This window comes from Urocitellus parryii, chromosome Y (assembly GCF_045843805.1).
Source record: "Urocitellus parryii isolate mUroPar1 chromosome Y, mUroPar1.hap1, whole genome shotgun sequence".
NCBI lineage: Eukaryota > Metazoa > Chordata > Mammalia > Rodentia > Sciuridae > Urocitellus > Urocitellus parryii.
In genome coordinates this window covers 53,971,181-53,991,920 of record NC_135548.1, presented here as the reverse complement: position 1 = coordinate 53,991,920, position 20,740 = coordinate 53,971,181, and positions in this window count along the sequence as shown.

Sequence of the window (20,740 nt, the reverse complement as noted above, 5' to 3'; positions counted from 1 at the left end):
GAAGATTCAGTCCCCACATGAGCCATCTTCATAGGTGGGTTTGGAGGGAAGCATTGGATGGTGAGTGCTCTGATGTCAACATGAAATTCTCATTCAAGATGAATACACTACTCGGGGGTGGGAGGGACTGGAAGAAAGGTTGAGCATGGTTGGAGTAAGACCTAAAGAGGGTTGTGCCCTGGGCAACAGTACCTTGTTCCTGTTGGCTCCACTGAATCCTCATTCTCCAAGGAGAGGTCCTCCCTCTCCATCTTTCTCTCTCTCCCTCTCTGCCAGCCTCGTTCTCTCTCTCCCAGTCTATGCCTTTGTGGCAAGGGCTGAGGAGCTCTCCACTGCCACACACTAGAGCTTTATGGACAGCCTCAGTGCACAACCAAAGAGAAAGCTATGAAACCCAGAGAAAAAAGGCCTAGGATTCCTCCTCTGAGTTATTTTCCTCAAGTATGGCCACAGTGAGGACAGGCTGACCAGCACGGATACCACGTTAGAGCCATGCTTCTGCCTTGGTGGAGCCCGCCTCCATGTGAACCAGGCTTCTGAGAATGGAGGCCACATTCCAAATACTGCCCTACTGAGAACAATGGTTCCAAAGACCAGCAAAGGGACTGCTTCCCTCCAACATGGTGTATGGCCCAGTGGTGCCATGACCCCGAGTGGGGGAATACAACAGCCGCTTCTCCTTCCTCTGAACATGTGTTTCCTGTCGCCCTCCTCTAACCTAGAGCCTGTTCTCCATCCCTTCTGGGTTGGATGTGGAGATCTCTGCTATGAATTTCTTAGGCTACCAAGGCCCCAGACAGACTTCCTCTTCCATAGACTCTACTAACCTAACAGTAGGTTAAGATAGGAGACAAGTGATCCTAGAACTCATAGGGATGGTGGTCTTCAGGGTACATAGGCTGGGATAATGGCTGCTGTGGTGTTTGGCTCACAAAAACCAACCAACCAACCAACGAAAAAGCGCTGGCATTATTATCAGATGAGCTCTGTGGCTACGTGCTCAGGAAGCCCTCATCTGACTTTAGTTAGGGATCACAACCTGGCTATTGTGATCACTCCTTGCCTAGTGGACTCAGGTGCGTAAGACCATGGAATTTATGCAAAAACAGATGATTCAGGCTGTCTCCCAGGCTGTGTTTTCTTCCCAATTTCATCCTGTTACTGCTTGCTAGAATCCTGGCAATGCTCTGCCCAGGCAGTGGTTTTTTGGTCACACAGAAGGCTTTCAATAGTACTGCTTCAGTCCACAAAATGCCAGTTCCCTCTTTAGCCCATGCATTCCCATGTTCCTTTGAAACCACTCCTATCCCAGACCATGAAAACATACTGCTCCTGGAGAGAGGCTTTCCTCCTCACTCCTCAAAGATGTCAGCTTTGGATGCCTGTTCATGTCCAGGGGAGGGCACCTGGTGGGGAGCCGCAATATCCACCGGGGTATACCATTGGACCTCAAGACCTTCCACCAGCAGAAGTGCAGTTGGCTTTGTGCACGAACCCAACACACCTGTTGGAGTGTTCTTGGGGGTCAGAGACTACTCTTTGTTGCTAAGAGTTGACCTGAGTCCACATCCTGACCCTTGCTCTCTGCTATCTGATTGTCTCACTTACTCTGACGGCGAGAGATGATTTGGCCCAGCTCATAATCCTCTGGATTCTCCTCAGTAAGGAAGTGTAGGTCGAGGGCGCTGCGGATGACGACAGGAGCCCTATCGTGGCAGGTCACCTGGAGCAGCATGGGAGACAGGCCTTCAGGAAATGGGCCTTGAAGTGACTACTCAAGGACAGTGGGCAGGGGCATTCTGGAGGCACCTCCACTCTAAATACAAGGGCAACATCCATGCCCCTACTACCCGAGGCTGACCTCCTGCTCATCGTGTGGGCTCTTCCCACAGGCTACTAGCCCAATCCTTGTACATAGGACTTCCTGGGCCTGCCATTGCTCTTTGTGGAGCTGCACTCCTCTCGGAGTGAAAGGACCCCACTACCTGCATACAGATGCAATCTCATCCCACAAGTTGGGAGGAATGGGACAATAGCCTCCAAGATCCCAGGTCTGCCCGAGGATGCAGGCGGCATTGGGAATGGCCTAGGCACAAAACCTAGAGGCTTTGGTCTGGATTGCCAGGGCCAAAAACAGACCCAGGAACATGACCACACACAGGAGAGCTGAAAGATAGCCACGAGAGCTCCTGGCCTCCAGAGGCTCAGTGCTGGCTGGGATGTAGGAGGGCACCTCATCCAGCAAGGGTGGTCATTGGGTTACCTGGACATTTAGTGTGCTTGCTCCACATCCATATCGACTCTGCAGAGAGACTCTCTCAGCTCCTTGTTCAAGGAACATGGAGAACCTCACACTGCTGTCCTCCTCCATAGACGTCAGCATCCCATACAAGGGAACCTGCAACCTAGTTCCTGTCCTATTCTCATCTGTCACCCATACCTGTCCCTGCCCTTCTGGACTGCATGCTGCCACCTGACACACAGACTCCCTCAGACATGGCAGTGGACAAGCTGCTGCACTCGCTCATCTCAGCTCCAGCCCTTCACACTGACCTCTCCCTTCTTGATTCCCATCTATCCTCCTGATCATCCAGAAGCTCCAAATTCAAGAGGGCATGAGTAGTCCATGGTATTGGACCAGTGTCTGCTCCCCACCCAGGTGTAAGCACCACGGGACACCCCTGCTCCCAGGCTTACCAGAACACTCTTGGCCATCTCTGGACTTTGTGTTTCTAAGTGGACACGAATTAAGCAGGTGTCTCCCACCTGCTTGTGGGAAAGCGGCCTGGAGGACTTGCAGGTTGATTCTGAGAACTGTGGGGGATGGAACATCAGCAAACCCAGAAACAGAAAGCCACCCCAGACTGTCAGTTGGCTCTATGGGCTTCCAGCAAATATGTCCAGGTGCTGAGGCTTCTTATTTCCTCAGGTCGGAGTGGAATGGCAGCACATGCACAGCTTGAATAAGGTAGGTGTTTACCTCCTTTCCCTTGACCTGGGGGCGTTTCCTCACCATGAAATATTGTATTCCCAGATTCATGGACAGACACACGAGTGAGTGGTCAGAGACCTTGATTTCTGCAGAGCGAAGTGGAGAGAATTGTTAGGTGGCACTCAAGGATTATACCACAAAACACCCACAACCCCTGAGAGTCTCCGCCAGGCCCATCACACTTTGGTATTTTGGGGCCAAGGCCCACTTTCTCTTGGCTGTCAGTTATCCTGAGCCCACTGTGGATCATGTCTCCCCACTGTCTGATTGTCCTACTTACTCTCATCCTCAGACATCATATACAGCAGCTCAAAGTTGTCCACATCCTCATGCTGCAACAAATTTTGGTCCAAGGCCCTGTGGATGAGGCTTGTCACCGTCTCCTGAAAGGTCACCTGGATCAGGGTGGGACAAATGTCATCAGAGAATGGCTTTTAGAAGAGCTACCCAGAAGACTGTGGTCAAACATTCAGGAGAAATCTCAGCTACATATACAAGGGCACAATCTTGTTATCCTGCTACCTGAGTGTGTCCTCCATATACCACCTGGGTTCTTGCAATGTGCTACTAGAACAATCCTGGTACAAATATCTGCCTGTACCTGCCATCTCCCCTCCCCCTGGGGAGCCACATTCCACTCATGTCAAAGGACCAAACTGCCTATGCACAGACACACTCTCATCTCACTGAGATGAGAGCAATGGGCCAGGGATCTGCGCACCAAGTGTGATCTGGGATGCAGGCTGCCTTTGTGGGTGCAAGAGGCAGATGCACTGAAAATTTGGGTCCTGACTGCCACGACACAAAACAGACTCAGATACAAGAGTGTGCACTTGAGTGCTTCATGATAGCTTTGAGAGGCCCTGGCCTCTGGAAGCTCGGTGCGGGTCTGGTTGTCATGATGTACTTGACTCAGCACTGGCAGTCACTGAACATGTCTCCTCTGCAGCTGGACACCTGCAGCATGAGCGTGTCTACTGCACATCCATAGAAATTCTGCCAAGAACCCCTTTAGCTCCGTATTTACATACATGCAAAGCCTAACATTCCGAAGCTTTGGCATGACCCCCCAGGTGATCCCGACCCCAAATTCCTACACCTAGTCATGCTAAGGAGGTTCTCTTCCCTGCCACCAGGAACACATCCCCTCCTACACATGTGACAAGTCACTGCCACCTCCTCTGCTCCAACTTCACTCATTGAGAATACCAAGTTCTAGGCACTGCAGCCTGCACCCTGGACATATCTCTGCCTTCATCTGTCCACAGCACTTCCGTCTGCACTTCTGGCCTGCAAAACCCACAATACACAGGCCCACTCACCACTGAAGCTGGGCATGCTGATGCTCTCCCTCCTCAGGTCAAGCCCTTAAGACGGACCTCTCTCTTCTTTATTTCCCACCATAGCCCTGGGGTTGGCTGTGTCTCCTGCCTTCCACTGTGTGGACACCCAGGAGGCAGCCCTGCTGTCGGGCTTACCGGGATGCGCTTTGTCTCCCTCAGGCTCTGTCCCTCTAGGAGGACATGAACAACGCGGCTGTCTTCCACCTGCTCGCTGGAGTGAAGCAGTGAGGAGCTGCTACTCACAGCTGCTGGGGTCCTGGATGCCACTGCCACAGAAGGTTCCAAGAACTGTGGGGGATGACAACATCAGCAAAGCCCAGCAACTGCACCCCACCCAGCCTGGCAGTTGGCTCTGTGGGCATTCTACAACATCCATCCAGAACCTGAGGTTCTTGTCCCCTTGGAGGATGTGGAGTGGCACCAGGAGTAAAGACTGAAGAAGGTGGCTGTTTTGGGAACAAGAGATCCAGCACCTGCTGGGTGGGGATGAAATCCCAGGAGATTAACCCCATGTTGCTGCTGAAATGTAGGTTCCTCCCACAAATGACAGGCAGGAGCTCATTCCTAAGCTGGTCCTGCCTGTAAGGTTCAAGGCTCTGAACCCTGAAGGGCTCCTCCGTGTTCTGATCATTTTCACCCTGGGTTGGGACCAAGAATGGTGGGTTCAAAATGGAAATGGTGACAAACAGAAAAATGACTTGTGCCAATACACTAGAGTCAAAGCACAATGGGACAGTTCCCATCAGTACAAACACACACACACACACACACACACACACACACACACAGAGTCAGAATAGGAGTCCTGGGCCATTCATCAGGGATCAGACTACAGGGCCTGCTGGGCTCACCTGCCCTGTGCTACTCACTGTTACTCTTGAGCTCCTCTGCGACAATCGCCAGAGGCTCTGGCGTCTAAGATGAAGCCTCACCCAGTGTATCCACAAAAGGGCTAGTTGGCCCCGCTGAGATTCCTGGGAGCCTGAGGCTCGGCATTGTCTGCAACCACAGGAGAACATCCTTCTCCCTCCAGTGGCTCCAACCAAGTGAGCTCGGATGGCTTGGTCAGTGAAGTGGGTGCCTGGATACCAGGGTTCCATGTTCTGTTTGATCCATTGTCAAGGCAATGATGTCATTTCCTGTGCCCATACCTGAGCCTCTTTTCACATAAGACCACTTTCAACAGCCCTATGGGCTGCCGATTTCTCCTCCATGCCTACCCATCTCAGGTGCGCAGGTGTTCACCAACAACTACCCAAACATCCCCACCAGCATCTGCCCTGCTTGGTGCCACTAGAGTTCCAGCTTGGAGCCTTCAAAAATGCATTCACAACCAGTCCTTCCCTCTCAGCAGCTTTTGGACCCTGGTCCCATCATTGTGCAACTCATGGTGTGCCCAGTCTTTTCTGGAAAGTAGGGTAGCATCTAATCTCTAGGGTTTAATTAATCTCTAATTAATCTCTAATCTCTGCTCCCCTCTGCCATACAACTTCCCAAGGCTTCTCCTAAGATTTCAAAAGGGCCAAGTGTGTCTAGTGTTGGGGTCTCACAGAGACTCCGAGGTACCACAGCATCCTGCTGCCCAGAACCGGTTCACCCCTCACCTCAAGGGGGCTCAGCCTCTGGATTCATGGGAATTGAAGTGGGTACAGGTGATGGGATATCACCTCCAAGACTGAGTTATGCCAAGTCCATGACCCCTGTCTGCATCCCTGTCTCCAGCACCACTCCCCCCTCTCTCTTTCCTCCTCAGAGCAAACAAATCCATTTAGCAAGTGTGTCCTGTGATAAAGACATGACGGTCACCCATCCTCTCATTACAAAAACACTGAGGCTCAGCCAACATGGATCCTACAGGGAACACAGGCATAAACTCAGACTCCGATCCTCCCAGCCGAGCCTCAGTGGAGCCTGGACTCCCAGCCTCCTGAGTCAAGGAAACAGAGGTTCCTAGCCGAGCCACCTTGGATGCAGCCGCACACAAACTGAACTCATCAATGCCCCTTGCTCTCAGTTGTGAGTAAGAGGGGAAGTGGTGTTTCACAACCCTGGACATCAAGTGCAGTCTCCAGGCTTTGGGGTGTGCCCTGGCCTCTGTCTATCTGCCCAGGCTCTCCAACCCACACTGGCCTCTTACCCAACCTCCTCCTAGGGCCAAACTCAATCCTGCCTCTCAATTTCTGCTGCCTTCCCCAACACACTGCTCCCCAAAATGAGCAGGGCTGGCTCTCGGTTATCATGCTGGTGCCAGCAGCAATGCCACCCCACTGACATAATTCTGAGTCCCAACCTAGGCACTCCAGCTGTCTTTGCCACACCTGGCCTGTTTGGGCTCTGGCTCTTGCTCTTTTCTTTCATGTGCATGTGTTTTGAGGTTTTGAGTTTCTCCCACTGCAGAACTGCAGCTGTGGCAGGGTAGAGCTCATGAGGGTGACATTCTGAGCCACATCCAATCCCATCAGGACTGTTCACTGGGGTGACTGCTGGAACACAGTGATGAGTGAACACATGGGAGGTGGTTGGACCCACCTTGCCTCTGAGTGGCTTCCTTTCAGGACAGGAATGTAGGCATGGGAGCCCCTGGCGTGGGATGCTTTGCACAAGGCGTGACCATGGGCTCTCTTTCCTGGCAAAAATGGCTCCACTCAGCATGGAGAGCACTGTCATTCCTGGTGGCTAACAACAGCCCTGGACCCCAGAAAGGAACCCACACTCAAGATTAACGTCTGAGTGTGCGTGTCCTCAAGGAAATGAGGTCTCCTGATCCCAGGTGCAAAGGGGTAAGTCCTCTAACTCCAGGGGCCATGAAGGGACATCTGAGTTTCCCTCGTCCTTCTTTCCCTCTCTAACTAACCACAGTTAGGACCCTGGCCTCATTCCCCAGTGAGGATCATTAGGCTCCATAAAGGACAGTCTCTAAGATGCTCAGTGGACCAACACCCTCTGCACAACCCATAACCCTATTCACCCAAGAGGCAAGAGGATTTCTATTCAGGAAAACCAGGAAAGGGAGAGCCTTTCTCAAGGACACAAGGACATTAGTGAGTGAGGGAGTGATTAATGGATGGAGAACTATTTCCAACACCAACTTCCAGGAGCATATATGGCCCCCTGGAGAATTCTGCAGTGTGTTGGTGATTAAGGAGAACGTGTGAATTCAGGGGTCACTAGGTCCTCTCAGCCATAAGGAGGGAAACTGCCATAAAGGAACTAGGACAAGGGTGCGAGGAATGCTCACTGGTGGGAGATCGGAAGGAAGGAAAGTGTACTCATTAGAAAAGTGTCGCCTGAAAATTCTTAGCCAGCCAAAAGTCGTGCGAACTTGTGTGGGAAAAGAGTCTTTGCACAGTGATGAAGCTAAGAGCTCACATGATGGAACACAGCATCAACTGGGACCAAATCCAATATCTGATATTCTTGTAGGAAGAGGAGAGTCTGGACCCAGATACCAGGGAGACTGGGGGATACCGGATATGTGAGGTTGGAGCCAGGGCGGGATGCCCATATGGGAACCACAGATCGTGGGCAGCAATAGGAGAGTGGGCAAGGGCTGGGAGAGTTGGGGAGACAGTCCCCTTGAAACCTGGGAGGGGTTATGGCACTGGGACAGCCCAACACCTACTGTGTTGAGCCTCTGGAGCTCAACGGAAGACACTTCCTCTGTTGTCGGCCACCCAGTTAACAGAGTTTGGTTGCAGCAGCCTAGGACCCAGCTGAAGGTCTGAGCATGTTGGCCATGCAGGTTGGATCTGGACCACAGACACCCTCATCAGAGATTGTAGGGTCTCAGCCCTGAGGCAAGACAGGCACTAAGTCAGGCCAGGTGGGGAAACCGATAGGCACACACTCTGGGGGCTGGTGCCTGTGTTACTGGGAGCACTTCTGATCGCAATTCCCTGATCTGCTGCCAACACAGGCTACAGAGGAGCGTACAGAAACACAGACCACGGATCTGCCCCACTCAGTGGGCCCAGGCCAACACCACACCCAGCAGCCTCGTGCCATACCCAATGAGTCTCGAAGCGGCCCCCTCTTCCCATCCTGAGAGCTCTTCCCTTCCTCATGTGCCAATAGCTCCCTACTGTCACTGGCAATATCTACTCTGTGAGATGTCAACATCCGTGGGTACTGTTCTCTCATCCCAGGACAGTGTGGTCCCACACACCCTGGTGAAATGGGCCACCTGGAGGCTGGACCTGGAGGTTGTTGAGGCTGAATGGCAGCGGTGGTCCTCTGGCACTTAATATTATTTAAGTTAAAAAAAAACAAAAACAAAAACAAAAAACGGGTCTTGGTGCTCAAAAATGTTTGATTTGCATATTCTCATCCCCTAACCCCAATATTTTCATTATTTCCTCACATATGAAATCTTACTAGCATAAAGGTAATTTCGTATTAAACAAAGTGGATTGAAATAACATTGGTAAAAATAATCAATCACCATACTTTCAATTTTTGTTCTGCTTTCCTATTAGAAACCACTTGGATACAAGAGAACAGAGGACAGACTCATGGAAATGCTTGAAATGACAAGAAGCTCCCACTCAAGCTCAGCATTCAGTCCTGGACAGGGTAAGACCAGGCCACTTTGACATCTGTGCCAAAGAGTCTACCAGACAGAATCCTCTGACTGATCCCTGACTGAGCCATAGGAACTGGCTAGAAAAGCCTTCACATCCTCAATACATTCTTCACGTCAGAATACTTGACAACCATTGATATCCATCTCTCGTTAACTTGCTCCCCAGCCAACCATTCTTCAACAAATTCAAAGGAGTAACTCATGCAAGCACACAGAAAGGGGTGTTCACTACACACATCCATGTGCGAAAAAGACAACTGGTATTTCTTGTTTGGGCTATTTCAAATGAAATCCCTTCTGCATGAACTCCACAAACCAAAGGAAAATATTTGTGAAATTCCCACGTAGAAGACAAGATACACTTGCCAAGGAGGCAGTGGCAAGAATTTTGACACTCCAAATGTAGAGTGTGTGTTTAGGAAGCAGTCACAGTTTCCATGAGAGAGTCCCATGAAATCAATTAGGAAGATCCATGCTCTAGCCCTACCATGCAAGTGATGTGACTTGAAAGAGTCACTTAGTCTTAGTAACCATCATCACTAACAACTAAGTCAATGAATAAAGGTCCTCAGGTGCCAAGCTACAAAATGTGGGATGAGCATGGATGAGGATGGGTGGGAGAAGTCTCCAACTCTAACACAATTAGGGAAGGATGTGCTGACCTCAAGTGGCTGGGGGGGCTGGGATCCTGCCACAGAGGGGAATTCCAAACCTCACATCCCCTGACCCAGGCCAGAAGACCAGGTAGAGTCCAAGGACCCTGGGGTGGCCCAATGGCAATAAAGGTCAAAAGGAACTAGGGATCTGCCTGGTCCCTCAATCCCCTACTCTGAGCAGGGCTGCATGACGAGGCCAGAGGCCATCCACAGCAATCTGCCTTTACAGGAAAACAGGGACTGCAGGCTGCCTCTGGCTCACTGAATCAGGGTGGTGTTTTCATAAAGCAAGACCACTTCCTCACATTTGACCAGCAGCTCATGTGTTGACAGCACAATGACTGACTTGACTCAGGCCCTGATGAATGAAATAGAAAATTCATAGCAAACCCATCTTTAGCTCTTCCACATCATCAGGGGCTCCGATTCAATTCCGTCCAGAAAGGTGTCTGAAATGATTTCTAAACATGCTGGGGACTCACCTCTGTGTGGAACTTTTCAGGAAAAAGGGGATCAAATCTCATGAAGCAACTCTTCTCTCTTCTAGCCCATGGGCAATGCAAGGAACCTGCATGATACCAGAGGCTCACTTCTCTCTTCTCATGTCTTCTGGAAAGGATTCGTTAATGCTTCCTGCAAGGTGAAGCAGAAGCCTGCATCCCCAGCTGCACAGAAGTGTTTTAGGGCAGTGTCTCCCTTAAAACCCAAAAATAAAAAAAAAAAAGGTCATTCAACAGGCACATGGATTCGAGTACATGTTCAATGATCCCTCCTCCCTGGAGCCTTCCACATGCCCATCTTCCACATTCACAGAGCAATGCTTGGCCATTCTCAAGACCAGGAGACCATGATGCTCATCACCAGGAAGTCAATAAGGAACATGAAGAGAGCAGCATGGATTGCAGAAGGTGGCACATCAAGGATCTTCAGCTCTGCTGCTAGAACACAAGAGCTTAACTTCAGTATTGACTTTTTGCCAACTACCAAGTACGATAGCAGTGTCAAGCCCAATATGCAGATATGCAAGTAGTAGGTGACACCCCGCATCCATTCACAAAAGTGGGCAACATCTGCATCAGAACAAGGAAGTATCTTACCCTTACTCATAAAAATCATCAGAAACAAAATAAAATGGATGCAAGACTTCTCATTTCACTATTAGGTAGCTGTTGGAATTCCCTATTAAATAATACCTCCTCCAAAATAAAAAGTATCTCAGACATGTGTCAACTATTCAATGGATGACATTTTAAAAACTATGGACTTTACTTAATATTTATGTATGCTATATCCCTGCCTAAGGCTCTATGAGAAAGGAGCACATAGAATTGGATCTTTGAAAATCTCACATTTGCTGATAAATATTACTGCTGATCTCAGGCATGGCGAAGTGAAAAGTGGGACTTTGGATATTCCAAGAATGCTATGTTGTGGGATTGGTGTCCCTGATTCATACATAGCAAATGGTTTCTATGAAATCCAGTGAGGGAGCAGGAGTAACGAAGCTGATTGCACAGATGACCTCAGGGAATACTGACAGATAGGCCAAATGAAAAATATGCTCCAGCTAACCATTGGTATTTGGGCTTCTGATCCCAGTCCTGTTTTTAAAAAAGGTGCAGACAGGCAGTGTTCATTAAAAACTGTCTACCATGTAAAAGTGGGTAATTTAAATGGCATCTAGCTACACATCTGATAGAATGGTCTGGCAACATATGAATTTCATTCTAACAACAACAACAACAACAACAAAACATAGAAAATGAGACATAAAGATAAAACCTTGTCTTCACCAGGATGCCTAAAAATAGGTTTTATTTGGCTCATGCAAATAAATATCTTTCAATAGAATTTCTGATTTCTGAATGAATCCATTCAACTTCATACTGCACAGATCACAAGGTTTTCTTTACAGAATATTCTCTTCTTCTTCTTAAAGCCTCACATAGAAAATGTCTCACAGGACATAGGAGGGGAATGACCCAAAGGATGAGAGAATGGCTGGAACCGTTCTCAAATGTGCCCATGTAGCCTAAAGTTTGAAGGCATCTAATTGTACTCTAAAACAATTATGAACCTATTCGATCCATTATTAATAAATATCACCACTTTACCACTTGAACCAAATCACAGAAAATTGGAAACAGATGATCATTGGCTTTGATACCTTTACTTCTGTTTCATTACTCAGAGTCGATCAACTCTATACTTCAAGTGACACAGATTTATTACAGAATGCCTAAGATCCTAAGGATTTATTTTAGCTCAGCCCATGGTATTGCTTCATTATTTTATTATTTTGTAAGTAATAAAATATAACTTCATGTTGGATGACATATTCAAGCCATGAATATATCATCCAACATTGTTCTTCCCAAAATATTAGCCCAATTTCTGCGCGCGCTCACTTACTGTTCAGGAATTTTACTAATTGTTTGAAGGTTCTAGAGGACCTGTTAGACTCCTAATGGACAAACCATACAACATACTCCAGAGAACGGACGAGTGCCATAAGAAGAAAATAAGGTCAGCCTACAGCAATGGGCAGCTGCCTGCCCTCGGCTGGGAGGAGCCCTGGCCATGGCACCAGGGCTGCTGGGCAGCAGAAGCCTCCACAGCCCTGCAGGGAGCCTGGAGCACAGCTCTGCCTAACCATGCTCAGCCCTGGACAGATGCACATGAGTTCCCATCACAGGCTCGAGTGTGACAGTCCCAGGTGCATGCCTGTCATGCCAGCCACCAGGGAGGCTGAGGCAAGAGGAACGTTTGAGGTCAGCCTTGGCAACTTAGACCCCGAGGCAAAGGGGAAATACTTTTACAGGGGTCTCTGAGGGTGTAGCTCAGGTAGGTCACTTGCCTCACAGGCTCAAGGCCCTGGGTTCAATCCCCAGAACCCACGTACACACAAAAAGTGAACTTGGAATATTGTTTAAAATGATGGATCAGGTACACACAAGGACTTCAATATGACCTCTCAGAGGAGCTCAATTTGAGATCAGACTGAACAAAAGACCACCTGGACCATTGACTCAGTGTCTGAAACCCTCTGTGAGCATGGGAAGCACTGCTGGCAAGACACCAGAGGGCCAAAGCACTTGTGCCCCCTGCAGGGGCGTCTCTTGTCTACCGCCAAAGACTGTTCCCCTCCTGGGGCAGCTGAGAGCAAGCTGGGCCTTGGAGCAAGGACTAGTGCTTTAGATATAGACTATGCAAGCAAGGGGCAATGTCTTTAATAAAACTAAAATTAAAAAGTCACATTGAAAAAATTTTAAAAAGAAGAAAATAAGGTCAAGTAGAGGAAGCCCATTTTCACAGGAAAAAATCCCCCAGTGAAAAGCATCAGAATAGATACCAAGAAAAATACCAACAAAAACAGTGTGCTCCCACTATGTATCTACTCAACATGCAAAAGTTAGAAAGCTAGATAATACAATCCTGGCCACAGGTAGAGCTATGCAGAAGAGCCACCTGGCAGTGCTTAGTCAAAGAAGTAAACATGCACACTTTGACCTAGAAATTCCACCTGTGTGTAAACCAGGCGGTGCTTAAGCAGTTTCACAAGGGGACATGCACAGGGAAATTTATCCTCAGGTTCTTATAGAGTTGTCTGTGCTTACAGGGAGTTGATGGTTGTCAAGATGCCCACAGCTGCGAAAGTCAAAAGCTAAAAAAATAATAGATGCCAACCTGGATATATTAATAATCCCGTACCTATGATCACCTTCATAAGGTAGCTTCCCAACTTCTGTGTGGAAGTGAGTTCCTCCTTGGCCCTTACACTGTTGTGGAGACCACTAGGAGTTCAGCTTTGTGCAGGATCATCTGACCTGGACTTTTGGCAAGACCTGTACAGCCCTCACACATGCTCAGATGCTACAGGACTTTTCAGACCAGTCCAGACAACAGTAGGCATCCATTCATTGTCTGCACTCTACAGATTCCTAGATGCACGACATTCATTACCATCAAATGCAGAATTTTCATCAAAAACTAATATATATATCATTCCAATCTGAATCAAGAAAATCGGAAATATCCCCAAATCCAAAGAGTGGATCCCCATTGTGATGCTACAAGTTGAAAATTCCACAGCTGACCTCATGGGATGGTTCACAGTCAAAAGACAGCTGCATGAAAAATATTACATGACCTTCCTGCTATGTGAAAAGTGGCATGTGAAGTACACATGCATGTCTTCCTCAGACATGGGTTCATTTGCAAAACACCTTCTGCAATTGAAAATACTCCAAAAGGGGAGAAATCAGAACCATGTCTCCAAAGTATTTCAGCAGAGACCAACTCCATCTGTCTATCTATCTCTCAGTGAGTGTGTGTGCTCTTGTGTGTGTTTGTGTGTCTTTGTTTGTGTTTGTACCATCATAGCTGATACTTCATTGCCCCCATTGGAAAACTGACTCAGATAATGCCATCTGCCAAACTCCTAAAAACCAAAGTTCTTGCTGATAGAATGAAACATTCCTTCCTGTTGGTTTGGATGTGTCCTTTAGGAATCACTGCTACATTTAGTATACTCAAATCATCACAGTAGATCAGGTAACAAAAACATATATATTTTAAAATAATAATAATATATTAATGGAAACAACAAATACAGGATAGAGTAACAACTGTGTTACTAAACAAGGTCAAGGACAATGGCAAACTATAGATTCAAACTTTGAAGAAAATAGTAATCAATGTAAATATTCCTGGGCTGCCTCAGCCCCGCCCAGGCACACAGCAACAGAATGGTTTTGCAAGCATCCTCAGGAGGGCAGGAGCCTTCTTTGCAGGACGAGAGGGAGGTTGAGGCTCGATCCACCCATCATTCTTTTGGGAGAGGCTCCTTTTCCTCAGCACAAAGTTGGATTTTTTGTGAGGATTCTTGGCATCAAATACGTTGGCCTCTGCTGGAATCCTCAGCTCTGGGGAGGGAGGGGTGTACAAAAAGAAGGTGGCACTCAGGAGGTGCTCCCTAGGACACGCCAACATCTGAGAGCCTGTGCCAGAAAAGGCCAGAGCCACACACCTGAGAGCTCTCCAATTCAGCACCAATACCAACAAAGACAGCCTCCACAGTCCTCCCTGAGGAAGAACTAGGCAGAGCACTTCAACAGACCTAATGTCTGTTCCTACCGAAGGCTTTGGACTCCAGAATATCTCAGGTCCTCTTGCATCTGCCAAAGCACACCACTAGGGTTTGCATCTGAAATCTCCCACAAAAGGCTCCTGTGCCGAAGATTCAGTCCCCACATGAGCCATCTTCATAGGTGGGTTTGGAGGGAAGCATTGGATGGTGAGTGCTCTGATGTCAACATGAAATTCTCATTCAAGATGAATACACTACTGGGGGGTGGGAGGGACTGGAAGAAAGGTTGAGCATGGTTGGAGTAAGACCTAAACAGGGTTGTGCCCTGGGCAACAGTACCTTGTTCCTGTTGGCTCCACTGAATCCTCATTCTCCAAGGAGAGGTCCTCCCTCTCCATCTTTCTCTCTCTCCCTCTCTGCCAGCCTCGTTCTCTCTCTCCCAGTCTATGCCTTTGTGGCAAGGGCTGAGGAGCTCTCCACTGCCACACACTAGAGCTTTATGGACAGCCTCAGTGCACAACCAAAGAGAAAGCTATGAAACCCAGAGAAAAAAGGCCTAGGATTCCTCCTCTGAGTTATTTTCCTCAAGTATGGCCACAGTGAGGACAGGCTGACCAGCGCGGATACCACGTTAGAGCCATGCTTCTGCGTTGGTGGAGCCCGCCTCCATGTGAACCAGGCTTCTGAGAATGGAGGCCACATTCCAAATACTGCCCTACTGAGAACAATGGTTCCAAAGACCAGCAAAGGGACTGCTTCCCTCCAACATGGTGTATGGCCCAGTGGTGCCATGACCCCGAGTGGGGGAATACAACAGCCGCTTCTCCTTCCTCTGAACATGTGTTTCCTGTCGCCCTCCTCTAACCTAGAGCCTGTTCTCCATCCCTTCTGGGTTGGATGTGGAGATCTCTGCTATGAATTTCTTAGGCTACCAAGGCCCCAGACAGACTTCCTCTTCCATAGACTCTACTAACCTAACAGTAGGTTAAGATAGGAGACAAGTGATCCTAGAACTCATAGGGATGGTGGTCTTCAGGGTACATAGGCTGGGATAATGGCTGCTGTGGTGTTTGGCTCACAAAAACCAACCAACCAACCAACGAAAAAGCGCTGGCATTATTATCAGATGAGCTCTGTGGCTACGTGCTCAGGAAGCCCTCAACTGACTTTAGTTAGGGATCACAACCTGGCTATTGTGATCACTCCTTGCCTAGTGGACTCAGGTGCGTAAGACCATGGAATTTATGCAAAAACAGATGATTCAGGCTGTCTCCCAGGCTGTGTTTTCTTCCCAATTTCATCCTGTTACTGCTTGCTAGAATCCTGGCAATGCTCTGCCCAGGCAGTGGTTTTTTGGTCACACAGAAGGCTTTCAATAGTACTGCTTCAGTCCACAAAATGCCAGTTCCCTCTTTAGCCCATGCATTCCCATGTTCCTTTGAAACCACTCCTATCCCAGACCATGAAAACATACTGCTCCTGGAGAGAGGCTTTCCTCCTCACTCCTCAAAGATGTCAGCTTTGGATGCCTGTTCATGTCCAGGGGAGGGAAGCTGGTGGAGAGCCGAAATATCCACCACCGGGGTATACCATTGGACCTCAAGACCTTCCACCAGCAGAAGTGCAGTTGGCTTTGTGCACGAACCCAACACACCTGTTGGAGTGTTCTTGGGGGTCAGAGACTACTCTTTGTTGCTAAGAGTTGACCTGAGTCCACATCGTGACCCTTGCTCTCTGCTATCTGATTGTCTCACTTACTCTGACGGCGAGAGATGATTTGGCCCAGCTCATAATCCTCTGGATTCTCCTCAGTAAGGAAGTGTAGGTCGAGGGCGCTGCGGATGACGACAGGAGCCCTATCGTGGCAGGTCACCTGGAGCAGCATGGGAGACAGGCCTTCAGGAAATGGGCCTTGAAGTGACTACTCAAGGACAGTGGGCAGGGGCATTCTGGAGGCACCTCCACTCTAAATACAAGGGCAACATCCATGACCCTACTACCCGAGGCTGACCTCCTGCTCATCGTGTGGGCTCTTCCCACAGGCTACTAGCCCAATCCTTGTACATAGGACTTCCTGGGCCTGCCATTGCTCTTTGTGGAGCTGCACTCCTCTCGGAGTGAAAGGACCCCACTACCTGCATACAGATGCAATCTCATCCCACAAGTTGGGAGGAATGGGACAATAGCCTCCAAGATCCCAGGTCTGCCCGAGGATGCAGGCGGCATTGGGAATGGCCTAGGCACAAAACCTAGAGGCTTTGGTCTGGATTGCCAGGGCCAAAAACAGACCCAGGAACATGACCACACACAGGAGAGCTGAAAGATAGCCACGAGAGCTCCTGGCCTCCAGAGGCTCAGTGCTGGCTGGGATGTAGGAGGCCACCTCATCCGGCAAGGGTGGTCATTGGGTTACCTGGACATTTAGTGTGCTTGCTCCACATCCATATCGACTCTGCAGAGAGACTCTCTCAGCTCCTTGTTCAAGGAACATGGAGAACCTCACACTGCTGTCCTCCTCCATAGACGTCAGCATCCCATACAAGGGAACCTGCAACCTAGTTCCTGTCCTATTCTCATCTGTCACCCATACCTGTCCCTGCCCTTCTGGACTGCATGCTGCCACCTGACACACAGACTCCCTCAGACATGGCAGTGGACAAGCTGCTGCACTCGCTCATCTCAGCTCCAGCCCTTCACACTGACCTCTCCCTTCTTGATTCCCATCTATCCTCCTGATCATCCAGAAGCTCCAAATTCAAGAGGGCATGAGTAGTCCATGGTATTGGACCAGTGTCTGCTCCCCACCCAGGTGTAAGCACCACGGGACACCCCTGCTCCCAGGCTTACCAGAACACTCTTGGCCATCTCTGGACTTTGTGTTTCTAAGTGGACACGAATTAAGCAGGTGTCTCCCACCTGCTTGTGGGAAAGCGGCCTGGAGGACTTGCAGGTTGATTCTGAGAACTGTGGGGGATGGAACATCAGCAAACCCAGAAACAGAAAGCCACCCCAGACTGTCAGTTGGCTCTATGGGCTTCCAGCAAATATGTCCAGGTGCTGAGGCTTCTTATTTCCTCAGGTCGGAGTGGAATGGCAGCACATGCACAGCTTGAATAAGGTAGGTGTTTACCTCCTTTCCCTTGACCTGGGGGCGTTTCCTCACGATGAAATATTGTATTCCCAGATTCATGGACAGACACACGAGTGAGTGGTCAGAGACCTTGATTTCTGCAGAGCGAAGTGGAGAGAATTGTTAGGTGGCACTCAAGGATTATACCACAAAACACCCACAACCCCTGAGAGTCTCCGCCAGGCCCATCACACTTTGGTATTTTGGGGCCAAGGCCCACTTTCTCTTGGCTGTCAGTTATCCTGAGCCCACTGTGGATCATGTCTCCCCACTGTCTGATTGTCCTACTTACTCTCATCCTCACACATCATATACAGCAGCTCAAAGTTGTCCACATCCTCATGCTGCAACAAATTTTGGTCCAAGGCCCTGCGGATGAGACTTGTCACCGTCTCCTGAAAGGTCACCTGGATCAGGGTGGGACAAATGTCATCAGAGAATGGCTTTTAGAAGAGCTACCCAGAAGACTGTGGTCAAACATTCAGGAGAAATCTCAGCTACATATACAAGGGCACAATCTTGTTATCCTGCTACCTGAGTGTGTCCTCCATATACCACCTGGGTTCTTGCAATGTGCTACTAGAACAATCCTGGTACAAATATCTGCCTGTACCTGCCATCTCCCCTCCCCCTGGGGAGCCACATTCCACTCATGTCAAAGGACCAAACTGCCTATGCACAGACACACTCTCATCTCACTGAGATGAGAGCAATGGGCCAGGGATCTGCGCACCAAGTGTGATCTGGGATGCAGGCTGCCTTTGTGGGTGCAAGAGGCAGATGCACTGAAAATTTGGGTCCTGACTGCCACGACACAAAACAGACTCAGATACAAGAGTGTGCACTTGAGTGCTTCATGATAGCTTTGAGAGGCCCTGGCCTCTGGAAGCTCGGTGCGGGTCTGGTTGTCATGATGTACTTGACTCAGCACTGGCAGTCACTGAACATGTCTCCTCTGCAGCTGGACACCTGCAGCATTAGCGTGTCTACTGCACATCCATAGAAATTCTGCCAAGAACCCCTTTAGCTCCGTATTTACATACATGCAAAGCCTAACATTCCGAAGCTTTGGCATGACCCCCCAGGTGATCCCGACCCCAAATTCCTACACCTAGTCATGCTAAGGAGGTTCTCTTCCCTGCCACCAGGAACACATCCCCTCCTACACATGTGACAAGTCACTGCCACCTCCTCTGCTCCAACTTCACTCATTGAGAATACCAAGTTCTAGGCACTGCAGCCTGCACCCTGGACATATCTCTGCCTTCATCTGTCCACAGCACTTCCGTCTGCACTTCTGGCCTGCAAAACCCACAATACACAGGCCCACTCACCACTGAAGCTGGGCATGCTGATGCTCTCCCTCCTCAGGTCAAGCCCTTAAGATGGACCTCTCTCTTCTTTATTTCCCACCATAGCCCTGGGGTTGGCTGTGTCTCCTGCCTTCCACTGTGTGGACACCCAGGAGGCAGCCCTGCTGTCGGGCTTACCGGGATGCGCTTTGTCTCCCTCAGGCTCTGTCCCTCTAGGAGGACGTGAACAATGCGGCTGTCTTCCACCTGCTCGCTGGAGTGAAGCAGTGAGGAGCTGCTACTCACAGCTGCTGGGGTCCTGGATGCCACTGCCACAGAAGGTTCCAAGAACTGTGGGGGATGACAACATCAGCAAAGCCCAGCAACTGCACCCCACCCAGCCTGGCAGTTGGCTCTGTGGGCATTCTACAACATCCATCCAGAACCTGAGGTTCTTGTCCCCTTGGAGGATGTGGAGTGGCACCAGGAGTAAAGACTGAAGAAGGTGGCTGTTTTGGGAACAAGAGATCCAGCACCTGCTGGGTGGGGATGAAATCCCAGGAGATTAACCCCATGTTGCTGCTGAAATGTAGGTTCCTCCCACAAATGACAGGCAGGAGCTCATTCCTAAGCTGGTCCTGCCTGTAAGGTTCAAGGCTCTGAACCCTGAAGGGCTCCTCCGTGTTCTGATCATTTTCACCCTGGGTTGGGACCAAGAATGGTGGGTTCAAAATGGAAATGGTGACAAACAGAAAAATGACTTGTGCCAATACACTAGAGTCAAAGCACAATGGGACAGTTCCCATCAGTACAAACACACACACACACACACACACACACACACACACAGAGTCAGAATAGGAGTCCTGGGCCATTCATCAGGGATCAGACTAGAGGGCCTGCTGGGCTCACCTGCCCTGTGCTACTCACTGTTACTCTTGAGCTCCTCTGCGACAATCGCCAGAGGCTCTGGCGTCTAAGATGAAGCCTCACCCAGTGTATCCACAAAAGGGCTAGTTGGCCCCCCTGAGATTCCTGGGAGCCTGAGGCTCGGCATTGTCTGCAACCACAGGAGAACATCCTTCTCCCTCCAGTGGCTCCAACCAAGTGAGCTCGGATGGCTTGGTCAGTGAAGTGGGTGCCTGGATACCAGGGTTCCATGTTCTGTTTGATCCATTGTCAAGGCAATGATGTCATTTCCTGTGCCCATACCTGAGCCTCTTTTCACATAAGACCACTTTCAACAGCCCTATGGGCTGCCGATTTCTCCTCCATGCCTACCCATCTCAGGTGCGCAGGTGTTCACCAACAACTCCCCAAACATCCCCACCAGCATCTGCCCTGCTTGGTGCCACTAGAGTTCCAGCTTGGAGCCTTCAAAAATGCATTCACAACCAGTCCTTCCCTCTCAGCAGCTTTTGGACCCTGGTCCCATCATTGTGCAACTCATGGTGTGCCCAGTCTTTTCTGGAAAGTAGGGTAGCATCTAATCTCTAGGGTTTATTGTGTCTATTGGCCCATAACACCCTCTGTTCTCTCTGAAACCAGAGATGGGACTCACAGGTGGCTAAAGCACAAATGTAGAGATGGGATAATCACAAGAAAGGGAGAGACAAAGAATGCACCCTAACTCAATCAGGCCTGTGTCCCACACAG